The following is an 18726-nucleotide window of genomic DNA, read 5'->3' on the forward strand; positions in this document are numbered from 1 at the left end:
AAATTAAATTTTTTAAAGAAGCTTTAAAATTATTTGAAAACAGAAAATAAATTTTTGAAAATTTGGACCGCTAGGCTTGTTTTCTAAAAAAAATTAATCAGTTCTTCATTTCGTTAATACAAATCAATTGTTGACTCATTCAAATCGGTTGCTGCGTTCTCCCAAAAACTGAAATGCCATTTTTGGCACTTTTGCCCTGCATATTCGAAACGACTGGACCTGCCTTTGTCATAAATTATACAGCACGTCTCTTTATCAGTGGGAATTGAAATTTTTTTTTTTGAATGATCCAATTCAGTTAATTCGTGTACCCAAAATCGTCGACGAAAATTTGTATCCGAACACACACATTCACACCCACACACCCACACCCATCCACATATACACACACACGCACATGCACATACACACACCTACATCAATTTTTGTCTAATTTGTGCCAGATTGTTCAAACGTAAAGGTATGCAAAATCATTTTCGATTTTTTAGCGATTACTTTAACTTACCCTACGGGAAGTTAAAAACTTAACCTATATTAAGATTTTGCTACATTATATATATATATATATATATATATATATATATATATATATAATGTAGTAAAATCTTAGCAATCCCGTATCATATAAAATAAAGTGCTTTTCAATTTTTTGCAGCGGCTCAGTAGATTAGTGTCGAGATTATCATTCCGTGTACCAGATTACCAACAATCATCATAGTGATTTCACATAATGGCAATATATAACAGAGATAGTGAACTCGTCGAAGAGAGTGGCTGTTTATTATAATACGGCGTATAAAGTTTTTCCGATCGGGAAAGCCGCGGGCCAATTGCAAGCTTTCGCCCTGGATCTAGACAAGATTTGCAGCAAGAGGTGAGTGTTTTCTATGCTCTTATTATTGCATTCGGGATAGAATTCTATGGGCAACATTTAAAAGTTGTTTAAATAACTGTTAGGTTTTTTTTTATTGAAGCAGCAATTTTGAACTGCAACTGTCTATAATATTATTAACTTCCCAAAGGAGAATTTGGCGATATATATCATGGTCTTATAGAACTTACTGAAATATTACGACCTCACGACAAGTAGTTTAATTTAAAAAATCATCAAAGTTTAAGAAAATGAGTAGTTTTTTTCTAAGTAAAAAAATGGTTGTCACTGCCGACTGGCTGTCTATAATATGATTTTTTATATTTATTTTTCAATGCAGCCTGAGTTTGTTTTTAACACTCACGGAACGGCACCGATTTCCAAACAATCTACTGTACCGGCTGTAAACTTGATTTCATTGTGTATGTTATGCAATTTGTTTGATAAAAATTTGTGGTCATCGAAGAACATACATTTATAATATTAATTTATTTTTGATCATTTTATAAAGAATGATGACGTTTTTTCTATTATATTGTCTAATAATTCATTTGTAAAATATAAAGTAAAATAATCTATTGGATGCCTTATATTGCTTGGTATTTGTAGTCGGGGTGTTTGTTGATGTATGTCAAATTCGATTATTGAAGGACAATCGGCACATTCGCTAATGTCTTTCCGCTCTTCATTTAATTTGTCGAACAAGAGGAACTTTTTGTTGGTTGGATAATATCATCATCACATTCTATACTATCTTCGGTGCGAATAGTAATTTCGTAAAATTTGTCTGTATGAATGTCTATTTGAAACTCATCTTTACTATTGCTTAATTCACAAAATTTACCAGTCGTTTTGCCATATTTAAAAGCGTTCGGTCGTTTTTAGTATTTAAAAAAGGCTATATAGCAAAGAAAAAGGCTAAAAATACTACTAAAATAACTTAAAATTATTTTCAAAATACAACACTGTTTATCACTGCTATATGTAATTTATTCAACTTTTCGATGCAAACTGAGTCATTGTTTATAAAATAGCCTGTGCCTTACAAAGTATGTTTGTACACTCAGGTGGACAGCCGTCCCCAAAGAGTTAATATACATCGAAATTTTGCTGTTACCTTCCAAGGTCGTTCAAGCAGTTGGTAAAAGTTACATAACTGTATTCCAATAAATACAAATCGTTTAGTCGTGATTGTTTAGCCGAGATAGAATAGATATAACAAGAGCTAAAAGTCTAATTCATTGTCAGAGCTAGCCAAAGTTAATAAATACTTCTATAGGCATGTGAAAACAATGGACAATAAATACATAAATACAACTCAAGATATTTATGAAAATTATTTTCAAACTGACCTATATAATGTAGATATGCATTACTTCACTTGGTGTCAGAATGGATTTTATTTTTAACCGTTAATTATGAAATTGATAATAATATCATAACGTTGAATCACATGTGCAATTAATATTTATACCGTTATAAAAGTGATCTATGAAGTGATTTATGAAAATAAATGATTTCTTTCAACATTTTCATATTTCAGAATATAGTTTCTACATTCGTAAAAATATATTAATGCGTTTTTGGTTCTCATAATTATTGATATATATTTCCCAATGCTTTATTATTTACAATACGTTATAATAATATTCGCATATCAATTTATTACATAGAACAAATTTTTGAAAAGTATAATGCATTAGTAAAATTTTTCGAAGACGAAGTTTATGTTTTTGCAACTAAATCCGATTTGCTAATTCTATGTTTACTTGAAGTTTCAAGTCATTCTGAATCGATTGAGATCAAATGAAAAAGTATGTGTGTGTGTGTATGGTATCTGAGCCTATTTTTGACCATTTGTCGACAGTTTTCTCAAAAAATTGTTTAATTTTGTGTTTCATCATTTCTGAGTCTTGACCAAAAAATGATTGCTACTTATTATTATAGCTTGGCTTTACAGCCCAATGTTTTACGTTAGATACCCATTTCCGACAGCCTGATATCAAGCAGTAATAACACCAGTTTTAACTGAAAAACGTAAAAAATCAAATTGAAAAATTATGCCATTAGTATTAGAAGTCAAGCGTTACGTACTTAAGTATCTTCATAACAGCTCATAAGATTTTTAAGTCCCTTGCTGTTTAGAAAAATATTATTATATTTCAAATATGTCGAAATATTTATTTGTTTGAACAAATTTGAAATTTACTGATCGAAATTTATTGTTTACTTTATTAGCTTGTTTTTATAAAAAATGCAACTCGCTAATTTTATGTTTTCTCGACGTTTCAAGCCATTCTGAATCGAATGAGATCAAATTTGGAAAAAGTATGTGTGTGTGTGTGCGTGCGAACAGATTTTTTTTATCTTAAATCAACGTTTTCTCAAAAACGACTGGACCGGTTTTAAAAAATTAAAAGCCATTCGATGTATCTCAACGAGGACTATTGTTTGTCAGCTTTGCGCGACGATCGGTCAAGCCGTTTCTTTGTAAATCTCAGAAAAGTGAAAAATCGTCCACGTTTTAGCCCGCAATTCTGAATCGATTTTGAAAATTCGAAAACCGTTTGAAATATATTGTTTGGGAATCGACCTGATTTGTTTCTGGTAAAGATTTCCTGACACAATTTCTTGTAATTAACTGTTGCAAAAATTGCTTCGACTTTTTTTATGAAATTTATTTTGGCGATAGATATTATGGTCTTCTAGAACATACTAAAATATTACGGCCCTACGACAAGTCGTTTAATTTTAAAAATTCGTCAAAGTTAGTAAAATTAGTATTGTTTTTTGGTGTTTGTCAAAATTAGACCTTTCATCGACGTTTGCTTAAAAACGCCTGAACCGATTTCAAAAATTTAAACGTCATTCGATGTATCTTGATGAGGACTATCGTTTCACTGTTTGGTGTGACGATCGGATGAGCCGTTTCTTTGTAAATTGCTAAAAAATGTAAAACTTTTTGTTTGCGGTTTAGCTCACAATCCTGAATTATGTGTTCTCATGCATCATAACTGTAATTTTTGAAAAAAAAATAATAATGTAAATATTCTGTGTAAAACCATTAGAATAGTATCACATAGATGTGCAAATTCTTCTTGTTATAAGTTCACAAAATACACACACATATCCATTTTTCCTGAAGTATGCCAAAATGTTCAGAAACCTCTGAAACGTAAATATATTCAAAAATTTTCATTTTCGATCTTCGGCCCAATACTATAACTTACCCTACGGGAAGTTAATAATTGATTTTACTAAGCATCCATGTCATTCAGAATCAAAGCAAAAATAAATGCTATAGCTATAGGAAACGCAATGATGCCATTATTCAGTAACTTAATCTTTATTATCAATTCTTAGATTCAACATATTATGGAAATAGATTTATTTGTAGTTAATAGCTTCCAACTTCATAAAAATGTTTTACAAAATATTTGTTTACAAAAATTCATAATACGACTTATCGTTCTCATTTGTTCGGTTCAGATCTCCACAATATAAAATACTTGATATTTTCCGTTTTCTAAAAGTCTGTCCCTGTACCTGTCCATTGTTCCTCATACGAGTTGTCAGATATCAGAGTGAACGGACATCGTGCCTTCGGGCCCGACTCGCGGGCCTTGCAGTCTCCGAGTCGGCGGCGGCGGCGGCGGCGCAACTTGCGGCGGTAAATATATTTCGATGGAACTCTTGACGGCCCCGGGCGAAGGACAACCTATGTGTGAGGCACAGACATGTGCACATATTATTATATGGTTAACGGGCATTGCAGTCGAACCCAAAACACATGGAAATTTAAAGGCAATATATTAAAATTGTGAAAATATCTTTGATAATGTTAATGTTAAAGTTTCTTATCCCGGAGGTGGAATTGTGAGTAAAAGGTTTGTTGAAACAAAGTCAACTTTACATTTTATGGACTTTCATCTTAATGGTACTACAAAATTATTTTTTTGCAAACTTAGATTGATAAATTTAAGTTTTTTATTTTTTTTTATTTATTTATTTAAGGCCTTTAACCAGTCGGTCATTTAGCCCAAAATTTAAGTTACTAAATAATGGTGTTATTGCGGTTTCTATAGCTATAGCATTTATTTTTGCTGTAATTTAGAATGACATGGATGCTATAGTATTCAGTATTTAAAGTCAATTATTAACTTCCTGTAGGGTAAGTTATAGTAATGAGCCGGAAATCGAAAATGAAAATTTTTGCATATATTTCATAGGTTTCTGAACATTTTGGCATACCTAAGAATAAGTGGATGTGTGTGTGTGTTTAGTGTGTCCGCAATTTTTCGTCCAAGTTTTCGGGCGCAAGGATCAACCGATTTAAATGGTACAAAAAATGATTCCTATTGATAGCGAGATGTGCTGATTAATTTTTGGCAAAAGCAGGTCCAGCCGTTATGAAGATATAAAGCTAAACGTACAAAAATGGCAGTTTTTGAGAGAACTAAGCATCCGATTTGAATTATTCAAAAAACTTTCTGCTTGTGTTGACAAAACAATTGCTTTTTGTATATCGAAAATAATTCAGATTTCAATTTTTATTCTGGCTAAAGTTTTAAAGCGCACTTATATACATTGAATAAATAATTTCAACTTTGCAATTTAGTTTATATAATTCTTATAAATATAAAACAATATTAAAGTATTTATAATAATCTATTGAAAAACATTTAATATTCCTCGAACATTTCGTTACGGTATGGAAAATTCCAGCAATTTGCATTAAGGCACGATGCCATACACCACTAGTTAAAATTTAATTTTATATAATATTATGTGTTTGCAATTATTATACCTGCCAAGGTAACGACTAACTTATTCTTTAGTTATTTTTGAATTATGTTTTCTTTTTCTGTAGACATAAATTAGCTTGGACAAGCAAATTACGTAAAATAGACGCCCGTTATACTTCACGTGGATGCTATAGCATTTATTATATATAACCATTAAAATATAATAATCTGACATACTTTCAAAAACTGTGTTTAAACAACAACCAATTTCAAAATGAGATGACTGGCAACTTTTTTAACCTTTTTGAAAAATAAATTGTTCAAAAATAAAATATAATATAATGATTATTATATCGTATCAATAACGTAAACATTTTCCTTCAAAGTTACATTTATTTTGTTAAATGACATGATTTGAGCTTATGATGAATACTCGTATATTCGTCAATTACAGAGTAAGTTGCGCTGGCAGAAAAATTATAGAAGAAATTATTATTTTCATAATAAACAGTAGAAAATCTGTACTTTCATTCTTAAATATATCATGACCATATTTTAGAAAGTTCAAGCAACTTCCTTTAAGGTCAAATGCACTTATGACTACTTATTTCATACAGTCTAGTTTCAAATTATTCTAAAAAATTTGATAGTTCAGAATATATTTTTATTCAGATATTTTCTTAAGAAATCGTCACCGTTTCATACGCATTACATCTGTACACCTATAACAGACAGAACTCTGCCACTCTTTCATGACGTGTATATTTGTCAACAAAAGTTAACTGGTTTCTGATATTACGCACTGAGAATTGATGTACAAAACTATTTATTGCGGAGCTGTATTCAAAACCTATAAAATAATTAAATATGAATTATTATATAAAATGATATGCTTAAAATGAAATGGCACTTAATTCATATCCACATCGCCTATTCGGATATAATTATCTTGTCTAATTTGATGTCATTACATATACGAAGATTGTAATTATCTTTAAATGTTATTTCATCTAAGAAAACGCCGTTAATCTAGCATCACTAGTGTTGACAATGATAATTCACGTAGAGTTTCGATATAATAGGACTAATGACTGATGATGACAAATATATTACAACCGATAATTCTTTCTTTTAAAATTTGAGATATGTTTGTATATAATTAACTTCCCTCGGGGTAGTAATTGAAAAAAAATTGAAAAGGAATTTTTTTTATATCTTTACGTTTTAAGACCTCCTGAATATTTTGACTTAGAACAATTCAAAAAACATTCGATTTGTATTGATGGGGATACGGTGCTGATTAGGTTTTGGCAAAGGCTGGTCCAGCGGTTACGAAGATACGGGGCAAAAAACGCTAAAAATGATAACTCAGTTTTTGAGATAACGGAGCGCCGATTTGAATGATTCAAAATACATTTTATTTGTATTGACGAATTGAAAAACCATTGAATTTGGTAAGGCAGGTTTAGCGGTTTCGGAGATCCAATGAAAAAAGTAAAAACATTAGTCGTTTACCAACTAGCTGTGGAATCAATCGCGACCTCGGCAAGCTCGATATCAAGTAGCATGATATGAAATTTGTAGTCAACATTATTAGATATACATATATGTATAATATATTGTGCATAGTAATGGCAGTGGCTAACCACTGGGTTGCCTCTTTGAAGAAAACAACAGATCATGAATGTAAATTCGAAAAATTTTACGTAACTGAAAAAACGCGTGGTGTCCAAAAATCACTAAAAACTCGATCACGTGATTAATAGACGCCCCCTAAACTGTGTTAATTTTAAATAACCAATATTTCACTAATCTAAAATTGGCACAGTGACAAATTTGTTTGATGCTTTTTAACTGCCTCATAGTCCAGTCATTATAGTAATCTCGGAATTCGAGATACCCAGCTGTAATTCTCTAAATACGAGGTCTGTTCAAAAAGTACCCGGAATTTTCGTATTTTTTAAAAAATATTTATTTATTCGTCTACATTAATGTGGCCCCCTTCAAAGTAGTCCCCCCCAGATATAATACACTTATGCCAGCGTTTTTTCCAATTTTCGAAGCACCCTTGATATTCACTTTTTGATATGTCCTTGAGCACTCTCAGCGATTCGGCCTTTATTTCTTCAATCGAGGAAAACCGCCGTCCTTTCATGGGTCTCTTCAACTTTGGGAATAGGAAAAAGTCATACGGAGCCATATCTGGTGAATATGGAGGTTGGGGCATGACTACGGTATTGTTTTTGGCCAAAAAATTACGAACAAGCAACGACGAGTGAGGAATTTTGGAATGAATTTTGCTGCCACTCGTTTCATGCCCAAAACATTTGAAAAAATGTTATGACATGAGCCAATTGATATGCCAACTTCATCAGCAACTTCTCTAATTGTGATTCGGCGATCATTCATAACCAGTTTTTCCACTTCTTTCACATTTTCATCGTTTGTTGACGTGCTGGGTCGACCGGAGCGTTCGTCATCTTCAACGTCTTCGCGGCCATCTTGGAAACTTGTTTTTTTCATAGCAGACTCACCATAGGCTTTTTGTAACATTTCACACACTTTGTTACACTTTATTTCATTTTTTACGCAAAATTTAATACAAATTCTTTGACTTTTCAATTCTTCCATTGTAAAAATCGCCGAGCTCAGAAAAACACGTCGAACCTTAGCGACTACCACAGACAAAGTAAACAGTGAATATAGCTGAAAATTTCATCATACTTTAGGGGCATGTATACCAACACAATAAAAAAAAAATTTTGACAATCAGACACTCCAGACCCGCGAAATTTAAAAATTCCGGGTACTTTTTGAACACAAGATTTTAGATATGAAGAACATTTTTCACAATAATATTAACAAGAACGATCCAGTACCTTAATGGAATATTTTCGTTACATTCAATTAATTCGAAGCAAATAATAAGAGAAGAGAGACGTTAATGTACATATTTATCTATGTTAAACATCGATGTTAATTTTGTCAATAACACTCAATTGTCAGCTCAATTTCCTTATAGGTATAAGTACTTCTATATATGTAATATAATATATAACTGGTAACTGGTTTTCCGAGCATTCCGGCGTGTCTCGGCAGCTTGCTAACATCTCAATAATGGCGCTTCCTTTACTACCCATTTTATCATTAATTTCTTGTTAATGTACACGCTGCTGTTTCTCGGTTACATTCTGTTTATATTATATTATACTACATTCGTACGTACATCGGTAGTAGTAGTAGTAGTAGTAGTAGTAGTAGTAGTAGATACATGAAACATATAATAGTACAGTTAAGGAAATTATATTAACTTGTTTATTATAAAAAGTTGCGTTTCTTGAATGGCTTATCCATAGAATTTTTTTATAACATCTATCAGAATTACATGTTCTATGAGCGGTTTTTGCTATCGTACATTCTAACCTAGTATCTTGCCGGAAAGGGCTACCCACCCAGGTATCTATAACTTCAAATGGAAATTCGATATCACACTGCTCGATATCTAGCTAACCGAACTATTAGTGGGAAATTCTGTTTGAGATCGATAACCTAAAGTGGAAACTCGATATCATACTGCTTGATATCTAGCTGACCGAGGTTGGGATAGAACTAGGGACTATTAGTAGAACTATTAGTAGGGAGATTTTGTTTGAGATTTATAACCTCATGTGGAAATTTGATATCATACTGCTTGATATCTAGTTGACTGAGGTTGAAATACAACTAGGGACTATTTGGTGCTAGTCCACGTTCTTACCCACTACACTAGGACTGACTCCGCTGCCAATAATAATTTTTATTTGTTTTGAACAGCACTTAGAACTGTTTATTAACTTCCCGTAGGGTAAGTTATAGTAATTGCAAAAAAATCGAAAATGAAAATTTTTATATATCTTTACGTTTCAAAGGTTTCTGAATATTTCGGCATACCTTAGAAAAAATGGATGTGTGTGTGTGTGCGGATACAAATTTTCGTCGACGATTTCGGAAGCACCGATCAACCGATTTAAATAATTCAAAAAACATTTTACTTATATTGTCAAGATGAAAAACTGATTAAATTTTTGGGAAGGTAGGTCCAGCGGTTATGGACACTCAATAAAAGTAAGTTAAAAAAAAATCATTTGGCGGTTCAAAATGTTTATTTGACATATGTACATCAAATTATCAGATATTTTATAGAGATTTTATTAATGTGTACACATTTTGCGTATTTTTTGGGGTTCCGTACCAAGATTTTTAATTACAGTACGGGATGTTCCAGCAATTTGCCTTAAGGCACGTTGCCATGCACCCCACTAGTTTTCTATGAGTTGCTATGATGTAAACCCTCTCTAGAGTGATAAGAATACGATTCAGTGGTTAACTATTATCTATCTGATGAGATTTTTATTAGATTTTGATAAAATACTAAATATATTTTCATTACTGATTATACTTCTGCTTGATATCAAACTGGGCGCGATGAAAGCAGTTGTTGCAAGATCACGCTTTTACGACAGAACCACGACCAGCTCATATATAAATAATGATTATTTTATTTCAATAATTAGTTTATTTATTGGAGAATTTATATATTCTTCAGTCGATTGTATATTGGAAGTTAATTGTCTAACAAAATATACCTGATTTGAACGGGATAATAGTTTGTTTATAATTACAAAGTTATTTTAGTAGCTAGTAGGACAGTCCCGGATTTCTACCTTGTGTCCCGGATTTTCCTAAAAGTAATATTTGTCTCGGATTTCATTCTTTTGTCCCGGGTTTTCAAAAATAAAGGTATAAACTGAGTTTTCGCAATTACTTAATGATCAAATCACAATTACCCATCAAATATCTGAAAAAATGATGTATTCTTTTATGGAACAATATGTTATGCAGGGAAACATTTTCGAATGCAAAATACCAAAGTGTTAAAATAGAATCTCACATTGATAGTTTCGGACTTCTATTTTCAATTTCACGAAAATTAGCAATTTTTGTCTTCTATTTTCAATTTTTCAAAAATTAGCTACCCCCTCCCCCCTGTCCCGTCCCGGATTAGCTCACCTACTAAGTTTGCACTTCGATTTTCACCTAAAAAAACATGGTCACCTTACTCGTAACTCTATTTTCATCGCCATTTGACAATAGACAATCAACATGCATCAGACACAAAAGAAATCCCTATGTCAATGTTGCTTGTCTCAAGTTCTCCAAATTATTACTACTTTCTCAAGAGTAACAGTGCAAAAGTGCACCGAAAGTTATTAAATTTGACCATTTGACAATAGACAATTAACATGCATCAGACACAAAAGAAATCCCGATGTCAATGTTGTTCTAATCAAGTTCTTCAAATTATTATTACTTTCTCAAGAGTAACCGTGCAAAAATTGCACTGAAAGTGATTAAATTTAATAACTCCGGACCTAATTAATTTAAATACTTCGTATTACAAGCAGTCAGGTTTTTTTTATCGTTTTGTTCGTGTATGTAGCTGTATGTAGGTACTCACATGCACGTCACCAAGTAAGGCTGGCAGAAAGCTCCTCCGCTCTGGTTGTTAGCTTATTTGGCGAATCTCGTTCGTACATATAGAGAATTTTGTTTGCCTTTCGGCTCCAACTATGTTTCGCCTCGGGCAAAGCTGCTTACTTTTTCGAATAGACGGAATGCCAGCGACCAACAGATTCGATAGTAGAAAAGTCCGATATAGTTTTAGAAAAATTTAATTTAGTATACCAGAAAACTGTATATAATTGCAATTATTTATTTGATGTATTATGTAGAAGGGCATTTTTTTCATCTACTAAATAAATTTATTCTATTATACTGCATTGTCCATTTTGATCAACGTCTGTTTTGTCATGGCCTATGAACTCCTACTTCTGATTTTTATTAGCAATAACTGAATCAGGTACAATGTACAATGATACCGTCATAATTATTGAATTGTTTACCAGTCAAATTGTTTTGTATGATTGAAACAAAAAGTAATTAGAAAGTATAAGTCAGGGCTTTATAGTGGATGTGGCAAAACATCCCAAACAAGCCCCAGTAATTTTTGCCGAATGGCCAAAGATGTATGATGCCAGTGATGGAATACATGACATTTCCAATTTGTCAATTGGGGACACTTCAACTGCATTGGTTAATTTCTTTAGTTGTTCAATGTAGACTTTAAAATTAATTGTTGGGTTGGGTACTACGCCTTTGAGTGAAAAATCACCAGAACAAAATTTGAAAAACCAATTTGGACACTTGCGTTTCAAATTCTTGTTACCACAAGGAGCACATAACATTTTGTTAGTTTAAGATGCCTTTCTACTTTTACAGAAATTAAAACCTAAAAATTGAATTGAATGCATCAAAGAGTAAAAGACGCACTAACTTAGTTGCCCTACCTGATGTCTTTTTCGTATGATATTCCTAGATGAAGTTTGTCGTAACCAGCGAATTTAATTTGATAGAATGCTCAGATTATTTAATACATTCCAATAAGATATAATCAATCATCTATCCAATTCCATATTTTTCTTACTATTCTTATGGTATGCTTAATAATATCTAAACTATATCTATATTAAATATTCGTCTCAACATAAGGTTTTCTACGTTTATTAAACCTCGTTGCTAATATGCAAACTTTAATTTTTTTAAAAATTCAAACCACTTTTCATAGGCCTCTAATATTTCACTGAGTACCAAATCTATCATCATTCCAAGTTTCATAAAAAAAGAGTGCGCGTAAGGTTCACACGCGATTGAAGTAAAACTTATTTGCTACTGTACAAGATGACATTTAAGTAAAAATAAATACATCATATAACGATTTTGAATAATGTTTACTGGTAATATAGTAACACTCGTGGTGCACACATTTATTAGTGTCAACCATTATACATATTTATATAATGATAACTTACAAATTATATATTTATAATAGCATTAAAAATATGTATAATATTTAAAAACAATAATTTAATTAAAGCCATACTTCAAATATGACATGATCGGTTTGTCATTGTAATTAGCATTTAGAAAGTAACTTTCACTATAGAAATGAAACTATTGCTGATTTATAAATTTTGTAATATTTGTTCACATAGTGGATTATGTTAAACAACGCCGAAACAAATATTATTTTTGCAACTTCACTCATCATGCAATAATTGTTTGAAGAACTTCATGTAATTAAAATTAACATACATTCATTGACTGATGGTATTTTTTTTTACTTTTTTTGTTGGCGATATAATCTCATTCTTTGAACAGCTGTAATATCTATTTTGTCTGAAATATTTTTTATTTCAAATATTTATAGAAGTGGCACTCGACTCTTATCTTATCTTATCTGCGTAACGCACTTCCGTTGCATTTGTACGGATTTACACCCCAGTCGCGCCTAAAGAAGTTTTACTTCAGAAACCAGATGAGCAACTGAAGGTTTTTCCTTCTCAGATAACATTTAACAATTGTTTTCGATTTTTGATTATAGTTATATATATATATATATATATATATATATATATATATATATTATTTCATTATAGTATATAGCAATTATTAAAAAAAATCTGACAATCAACCAACAAAAAAAAAATGTTGCATTGAATTGAATCATCATATACATATATTTTTCTTTTGGTCGTGGGCTTTTGCTCTAAAGTAGGTAGACAGAGGTGGTTGCTTGATGTATATAATATAACATATACATATTTTAATTCCGAAGCCCTGAAGCCCCGAGGCTACGCCCCGATCCATCGCGTTTCAGAGAGAATTCTGTGAGTGCTTGGTACAAGTTTCTCAAATTCGTTTGCCGGCAGCTCTCTTGGCATCATTTGTTAAATAATAATTTTAGAGAGATGGAAACCAAATATATAAAAAAAAATTATATAACAATCAATGGCGATTTTTGAAATTCTACAAAAGTAATTTTTATTATTTCGGAACCTTCAGCGAAACTTTTAGACTTGGTTAGAGCAATCAATGGGCTTTTAAGAGCGCCTTAGGGTTCTTCGATTAAAATCTAGTAACCGAGCCGAGTTTCTTGAAATCCCACAAGAAACCCTTAAGGGCGTACTTAAGTCCTCTAGGATAGGAACTCAGATTTTATAAAACGTTCTAACAACACAACGTTATGACATGATGGCTATCTATCACCTTGAAAGATATTATTACACTATATCATTCGGAAAACGTAAATTGTGACTGTTGGAAACATATAGGAAGAGAATCATAAACATTAAATAAAGATGATGAAGAGCACGAAGAAAATAACAAAATTGCTAAAATGAATTCGTAATAAAAAGTTGACCCAAAGATAAAATATGGAAGAGATATAAATTGTGTATATTGAATTGAAGAGTTCAAGCTGAGTTGTATAGAACATTTTGAATCTATGATCATATATATTCCATTCCCGAAATTTGGAATGCCTTTCTGTTACAATGCCGTAGCAATATTCAAAATTACATAATCTGCAAATCCAGATGTATCTAATATCATGTCTTTCTTATCTTCAATTTGTTGGCGATTGTACAGCCATTATGTAGGTGCCTTCCTTTGCCAGCAAAGTACGTATGTTATGTTGCATTGTGTTTTGTTTGAAAGATATAAATATCCGCAAGGGAAACGTGTTGATCCCCAGGACTACGAATATACAGATCATATTTTTATAAGATATAATATCTTATTACCATTACAAAGGGAGATCCTTCGCGAAATAAATATTTTGAAGAACGCACGTTGTTTAATTTGAACTGATTTTAGAATTCGAGATACATTGAAATATAGGACCAGAGAAAAGATATTCAAGCTTTAACTAGTTAACTATGATTGAATAATATATACATTATGGACAGGTGGTAGAATTTTGTGTATGGACGAGTATATTCGTCATGTGTTTCAGTAACCGTTTCTTATTTAAGCGAAAACATTTTAATTAAAATTAATTCTTATTGATTTCCATTTTATATATGTATCAAAAAATTGCCTCAAGGAAAAATTACTCCTGGATACATTTTTTTAAACAAGTTCTGATAACAATTAATGTTATGAGAATGTAAAAAAATTTTTTTTTTTTAAGTTTTAATTCTAAAAGGCGATGCAAATCTCAAAAGTGAGAGGCCTCAATAAATTGGTTTCTGACCATATTCAAGATTTTAGCCTCTAAATAATCTGAAAAAAAAAAATTAATCTAGAATAATGTCGCAGTTGTATCAAGTACGGACATGCTAAAATAATTGTTTTTGTCAAAATAGCTACGGCCTGAAAAACAAATGTTTACAACTTTTTTTTTGACAATTTTGAATTTAAAAAAAAATTGTTGATGGATTTTGGAGATGAGGGTCAATCAATTGGTCCCTGACCATGATTTTAGCCCCTAAATAATTTAAAAAATAAATCTAGAATAATGTCGCAGTTGTGTAAAGTATGGACATGCTAAAATAATTGTTTTTCTTAAAATAGCTACTGTTTGAAAAACAAATGTTTACAACTGTTTTTTTGATACTCTTGATTTTTTATAACATAGTGCATAATGGAATTTGGTGATGAGAGTAGTTCATAATGATGAGAAGTCTATTAAAAAATACTTCGTAAAAATTTCAAGTAAATGGGTCCAGTAAAAATTTAGAAATTTGTTGGTATCAAAAAAGATAGTTGCGAAAAAAACGTTTTTAGAGGAAAGGAATGAGGATTTTCGTAGCCAAACAGCTATACCTCAAGAAGTATTTAAATTTTGAAAAATCCTGTTTTCACCTATTCTTGAATAGTTAAACTTAAAAAATATAAAAAAATAGATTTTTAATAAATTGTAGATCAGAATAATCTTTTAATACGAATTAACTAAACTTAAATTAATTAATAAGTGAAATGAAGTAATATTTTTAAATTTTGTAAAATAAACCCATATTTTTCATGGCATTTTGTAGCAGCGATTTTTGTCGACGATTTCGGGAACACGGTTCAATAGACATAGGCACTTAAATTATCAGATATTTTATGGAAATTTTAATAATATGTACTCATAAACTTTGTTTTCATAACATCGTTCTTCCGTTATACGACGATGCGGCGCTTATGCGCTTCGATATTTTGCTCTATGTCTCTAAAATATTTCAAAATAAAAAAAACTTTTTTTTGAGTCTTTTATTTTCAAAAAAGTAATTTTTTTTTCAAAAATTTAAAATTTCTCAGAAATCTATTTTTTTTCAAAGTTTAAAAAAATATTAATCTTTCTTAAAAAAATAATTTTTGGTACGGGAAGTTCCAGCAATTTGCCTTAAGGCACGATGCCAGGCGTCATTAGTTCACTTTTTAATTTACCATTACAAAATAAATACCATTAAAATCGTTACCATTACAAATGTACTACACTGCAGTTTCCACAGGCCCCTTGGGTCCTTCGCCCGTGATCTATAGCCGACACGTCGGAGGCGTGCATGGGCCCCTTGGCACCAGATTTTCTGCCTTGCCGTGTCTCGCGGCGGACACTATATCGAGAACAATATCGAGCAATGTTCGAATTTCATTTTTCGCATTTCAATGTGCCCCACAACACGCTTGTGGCGCATTCGTAATATACATTCATACATACACTGTGTGATATATCACCACTAATCCAAGTATTAAATGATGGTTTAGGAAAGAAAATATGCTATACGTAATGCTATGATTTAAACAACGTGTATGTGTAGGCGAAAGCCGATAGCAAAATATATATTACCCTGCAGCGGGACACCTACGCGAAAATTCTATGAAGTTGTTTATGGGCTGAAAGGAAAGTTTATATTTTTTTTAAAGTAAAACTTCTTTAGGCGCGACTAGGGTTTAAATCCGTACAAATGCAACGTAAGTGCGTTACAGCAGATAAGAGTCGAGTGCCAATGATTCGTCATTCGCTCTCGATGATATCATTTCTATATGGATCGATTGTGATTAGTCGTCGTGTATGTGAATAGATTTCTGTCCTTGTATGCGTACCGATATCAACAAGGAAATCGGCATAGATAAATAAACATTTTAAAGTTACATCGTAGTACAAATCTTGATTTAATAAAAAATGCTTGAATCCGAAGAATATTTTACCCTGTCCCACGTAAATAATTATAATGAAAATAATAAAACAAATGCACATTTGCGCCGTGTATGAAACATAAGTTTATTGAAATAATTTCTATATTATTCATAGTTTCTATAAATCTTTGAAGTTATTAAAATAGAAAATATTTTTAGGCAAGACAGATACGGCTGTTCAAAGAATGAGTTTATATCGCCAACGAAAAATAAAAAAAAATACAAGCAGTCAATGAATATATGTTCATTGCATGAAGTTCTTCAAATTACATGATGAGTGAAGTTGCGTAAACTTCAAAATATTTGTTTAGGCGTTGTTTAACATAATCCTCTGTGTGAACGAATATTATAGAACTTATTAATCAGCAATTACTTCATTTATCTAACGAAGGTTTATTTCTAAATGCTAATTGCAATGACAAACCGATCAGGTCATATTTGAAGTATGACTTTAATTACATTATTGTTTTTAAATATTATTCATATTTATAATGCTATATATATATAATTATAATATATTTATCATTATTAAATAATTATAATTCATAATATTATATATATATAAAATGGTATGAATTCAATAAATGTGTTCACGAGAGTACCATATTACTATAAGCAGTGCTTATAGGGGCAATCGGGGCTACTGCCCAGGGCGGCAAATTTTGGGGGGCGGCAAAATTTGGATAGTGAGAAAAAAAAATCTATACAATATAATCAACTTTTCTTTAACAAGATTTTTCATTTCAAGAAATATAATTAACAAAATATAGTACGATTACAATGCAAAATTTGGGTTGAAATAACCGATAACTAAAATTTATTATTTTGCCTTGCCTCCCTCTCCGAACGAAAATTATCAAATAAATTATCAAATTGGTTAATAAGTTATTAAACTTGGCCATTTGGCTAATAATAAGATCCGTAAACAAGCTGAAAGTTTAAGAAAAATATGTTCTTCAGTTCTCGAGCTCTCTTAAAATGACGAATTTGTGCACTTCCAAGCTTATAACTTCGAAAAAAATTTAAACTAGTGACTCATGGCATTGTGCCTTAAGACAAATTACTGAAACATCCCGTGGATGATTTTTTAAACTAAAACATCTGGTGTAAACGTCGCCGTAAAATTGTAAAATATTATTACATACAACAATCAGGAAAATTTTGTTAATCCCATAAATAGGGAACGATCTTGCCCAGGTTCGACGGCTCATGTAATTAGGTTATAAAATAAGATTGTAAAATGTATTCCGTCGGGCCTGAATATCAAATAAATAGTTAGTCTAGCATAAACAGGCAAAGTATAAGGAGGTGTTTTGTAAAATAGTATATAGAATAAATTTAATGTGAATCTAAGAGAAGTTTCATTCTCTAACACAATCATCGTAGGGATTTCGCATTTCGTCGATTAATAAAAATTACAGTCCACTATCGAAGCATCAACAACGACGTCATGTAAATCGCTCCATCCCGTACTAAAAATTACATTTTTAAAGAGCATTAAAATTATTTGAATAATGAAAAAAAAAGACTTTTGAAACACATTTTTTGTATTTTGAAATTTTTCGAAAATTATGAACACCCGTACTAAAAATTACATTTTTAAAGAGCATTCAAATTTTTTGAATAATGAAAAAAAGACTTTTGGAACACATTTTTTGTATTTTGAAATTTTTCGAAAATTATGAACAAGCAATCGCGCTGCGTAGCTGTACCAAAAGCTAATCAGCACGTCTCCCCATCAATACAAATCTAATATTTTTTAATTATTCAAGTCGATTTTGAGAACACGGATCAACCAATTTAAATGATTCAATTCCTATTGATAAGGAGACGTGCTGATTAGTTATTTGGTCAAGGCAGGTTCAACAGTTTTAAAGATACGGGCCAAAATGCCAAAATTGATAATTCAGTTTTTAAGAAAAAAAGCATCCAACATCATTCAGAAAAATTTACAGAATAAATAACTTCTTAAATTTGTGGGGGGCAGGTTTAGCGGTTTCGATGATCCAATAAAAAAATTTGAAAAAGAAACATTTGGCGGACAAAAGT

At 31.3% G+C, this 18726-nt stretch overlaps 2 protein-coding genes across 8 annotated transcripts in view; both read left to right on the forward strand.

The window, feature by feature from the left end:
• Positions 1-750: 750 nt before the first annotated feature.
• The window catches only part of LOC113366682 (BTB/POZ domain-containing protein kctd15-like), a 35764-nt gene continuing 17788 nt past the window's right edge, over positions 751-18726 (forward strand). For all 4 annotated transcript variants that reach the window (XM_026608335.1, XM_026608336.1, XM_026608334.1 and 1 more), the window contains exon 1: positions 751-874. The gene's annotated coding sequence lies outside the window, so the exon portion shown is untranslated. The remainder of the gene's footprint in view (positions 875-18726) is intronic.
• LOC113366684 (BTB/POZ domain-containing protein kctd15-like) overlaps positions 760-18726 on the forward strand; it is a 54706-nt gene continuing 36739 nt past the window's right edge. For all 4 annotated transcript variants that reach the window (XM_026608339.1, XM_026608340.1, XM_026608338.1 and 1 more), the window contains exon 1: positions 760-874. The gene's annotated coding sequence lies outside the window, so the exon portion shown is untranslated. The remainder of the gene's footprint in view (positions 875-18726) is intronic.

This window comes from Ctenocephalides felis, unplaced genomic scaffold (genome assembly GCF_003426905.1).
Source record: "Ctenocephalides felis isolate EL2017-DRISC unplaced genomic scaffold, ASM342690v1 CF-g0.4_SCAFFOLD_01170, whole genome shotgun sequence".
NCBI classification, from domain to species: Eukaryota; Metazoa; Arthropoda; class Insecta; order Siphonaptera; family Pulicidae; genus Ctenocephalides; species Ctenocephalides felis.